This window comes from Myotis lucifugus, unplaced genomic scaffold (genome assembly GCF_000147115.1).
Source record: "Myotis lucifugus unplaced genomic scaffold, Myoluc2.0 scaffold_232, whole genome shotgun sequence".
NCBI classification, from domain to species: domain Eukaryota; kingdom Metazoa; phylum Chordata; class Mammalia; order Chiroptera; family Vespertilionidae; genus Myotis; species Myotis lucifugus.
Window position 1 is genome coordinate 1,572,598 of NW_005871280.1, and position 3,342 is coordinate 1,575,939.

Sequence of the window (3,342 nt, forward strand, 5' to 3'; positions counted from 1 at the left end):
AGGGGCATGCAGGAGGCACTGATCATGATCTCTTCATCATGATGTTTCTCTCTTCTCCCCCCTCATCTCTCTGAAATCAATAAAAATATTTAAAAAGAAAGAACTGACAACAGACTGGGCTACATACCACACATTCAGCTTTCTAGGGGAATTGGGAATATTTATGTTATGTTGTGATTAAACTACTCAAATCTGATTTGTAAGTTCTAGAAGTGCCTAGCATTGTGATTAAGAGACAAATTGTTTTTTAAAAATATAGTTTATAACTTTCAGTGAGGAAGGGAGAGGGAAATATATAGAAACATCAATGATGAGAGAGAATCATCGATCAGGCACTCCCCCCACTGGGTATTAAGCCCGGAACCTGGGCACGTGCTTTGACCTGGAATGGAACTGTGACCTCATGGTTCATAGTTGACACTCAACCACTGAGCAACACCAGCCAGGCAAGAGACAAATTCTAAAGTCAGAGTTCCAAGACCTGAATTGTATGACCTTGAACAAACAATTTGCCTTTCCATATCAGTTTTATAATTAGTAAAACGGGGGATAATAATATTGTCCACCAGATCAGTGGAGAGTAACAATAAGGCTTAAGTAATAAACACATTTATTGCTTCATTTATCAGGAAATCTAGAGGTGGTTCAGAAGGTTAACAGTCTTATGAAGAGACTCTTTGCATCTTTCTACTTGGCTATCTTCTTTACACACACACACAAAGAGACAGAGACAGAGAGACAGAGAGACACAGGGAGAGAGAAACAGAGAGAGAGAGAGAGAGAGAGAATTTCCCTGAAGCCCCATCTTCTTTAATCCATTGGCTAGATGAGGGTCCCCTAACTACTTCCTAAACCAATCAAAGACAAAAGAGAAAGGGATTCTATAATACAGTGGGGCCTTGACTTACGAGTTTAATTCGTTCTGAGACCGAGCTCGTTAAGGAGCTCGTTAACTCAAATTACTCTATCAACTCAATGCAAAAAATCGGCGGAGAGATAGCTGGTATCTCAAAAAACTCGTTATTTGGGACACTGGTAAGTCAAGGCCCCACTGTAATTGGTTTTAGACCAATAAATAGACCAGCAGTTTTCAACTGGTGTGCAGCAAGAACTTTTAAAACATGCAATACCTGACTAGTCAGAGGCACTGACCTCTTTTCCCTTAGATTGTCAAATAAAAAATGACAACAGCCAACGCAACAATAGCCATCTAGTGTGAATGCTCTGTCTTGAACTATACATATATAGGTCACATAATACTAGTAGAGTTGCATTTTATTGGTCACGTCGTATAAGGTTGTGTCTGATTGGTTAATTCTTGGTACCAGAAATCTTTATATACAAGGAGAGGCACTTGATTTTCTTAAAAAGCCAATTTGGAGCAAAAAGGGTAATATTTTTTTGAAAAATCCATCTAAATTATACCTAATTTTTTGTCAGATTGGAAAAATATATATGTTTTGGTGTGCCACGGAATTTTAGTAATTAGTTTATGCATGCCATGAGATGAAAAAGGTTGAAAAGGAGGAGCCGCCTTCCCTATGCACCATTGCCACCTGAACAAAATCAGGGTTTGCTTACAAGAAAACGAGGGTGGGAAATTGCAGTTGAATAGTAAGAGTTATGCTACTGAATGTCTGGGAAGTGCTTCGCTTAGTACTCTGGCTTAGTGAGTACTTGGCTTTGCCAACTCCCCGAGGCTGACATTCCAGAGGGCAATTCTGTGCTCTCACAAAAAACAGACCTTTGTATTGTTTTGAAAACAGAACAGAGCATTGAATTGGATGGATCATAGGCCTGGCTCCCAGAACTTTGGTGTTCCTACATGTCCCTTTGCATGGCCAAAATCCCCGCACTTTAAAAATGTTTCTTTCTTGGATCCTTAATCAGAGGTGTGGAAAATGAGGGAGTTGAACCAAGCTGCCTCAAGCCTCATCCTACATCTTGAAAGGGTTTATCTCGCAGTCATCCTGGATCAAACCGCATCCTCTTGCTGGCAGAAGGAGCTTGCGCAGCCCCCTGTTTCTCTGGAAGAGAAACACTGTTGAGAATTATACAGCTTTAGCCTCCTTCTTTCTATGCACATTCACAGCAACAGCTGGGAAGAATCAAGAATACTAGATGAATGACTCAACCAGCTCTTGCCACAATAATGGTATGTTGAACAAATGACCCCACAGCTCAGTGTCATTCAACAATGAGTATTTATTGTCATGCTCGTAAGTCTTCAGGTTGGCTGGGTTCTGGCAGATCTAGGATAGGTTCTGTTGGATTTGCCTGCAAACTGCAGATTGGACCTAGGTCTGCATCGTATTGCTCCCTAAGATACGTTTATGTCACAGCAATGACAAGAAACCCAAGAAGGTATGCGGAACCTCACAAGCGTATTTCAAGCCTTTGCTCATGACACATTTTCTAACATCTCATTGGCCAAAGCAAGTCATATTGCCCAACATCAATGGAGTGGTTAAGCACACAGGTTGTGTAGTTGAAAAGTGCAAGGTCACATGGAAAAGGAACAGAGAACAATGAGGCAATAAGCCCCCAGGAAGAGATTCAATCTGCCTTCTCATTTAGCTAGAGCCCATTTCTGATCCTCCAAATTCCTCTTCTAGAGGGCACATCCCTTGTCTGTTTTGCCTTTCCCCATCGGCTTTTTGGTAATATTTTGATTGAGTTGATAAACATTGGGTTTTAGAAGCCCCAGAGTAGAAGACAGGAAGAACATATACATACTAGTGAGAGAAAGGAATGTTTCATTCTTTCTTTGTTCATTGTGTTTCTTCTTTTTAAAAAATCAACTTTATTGAGATATAATTTACTTACAATAAAATTCATTACTCTTAGACAGACAGTTCCTTAAGTTTTGATACATAATAAAGATAATTTCTATTAGCCCCGAAAGTTCTCTGGTGCCCTTTCCGGGTCAATCCCTGCCCACTCCTGGCCTCAGGCAACCATGGATGTGCTTTAGTCAACATAGACTAGTTTGCCTATTTTAGAATTCTTCTAATGGAATCATGCAGTATGTAGTCTATTTTGTCCAGCTTCTTTCACTAGGTAGCATGTCCATTTTTTTCTTGCTGAATAGTATTCCATTGTTTGGGCATACCACAATTATTCATTCATCTGTTGATTGATATTTGTGATTTCCAGTTTTGACTATTATGGGGAAAGCTATGCACATTGTTGCACAAGTCGGGATAAACATAGGCTTTCATTTCTCTTGATAAATACGTAGGGATGGAAGTTCTGGGTTTTATCATAAGTAAATGTTTAACTTTAAAAGACACCGTTCTTCAAGTGGCTTTATCATTTTATACTTCTCTCATCAATGGATGG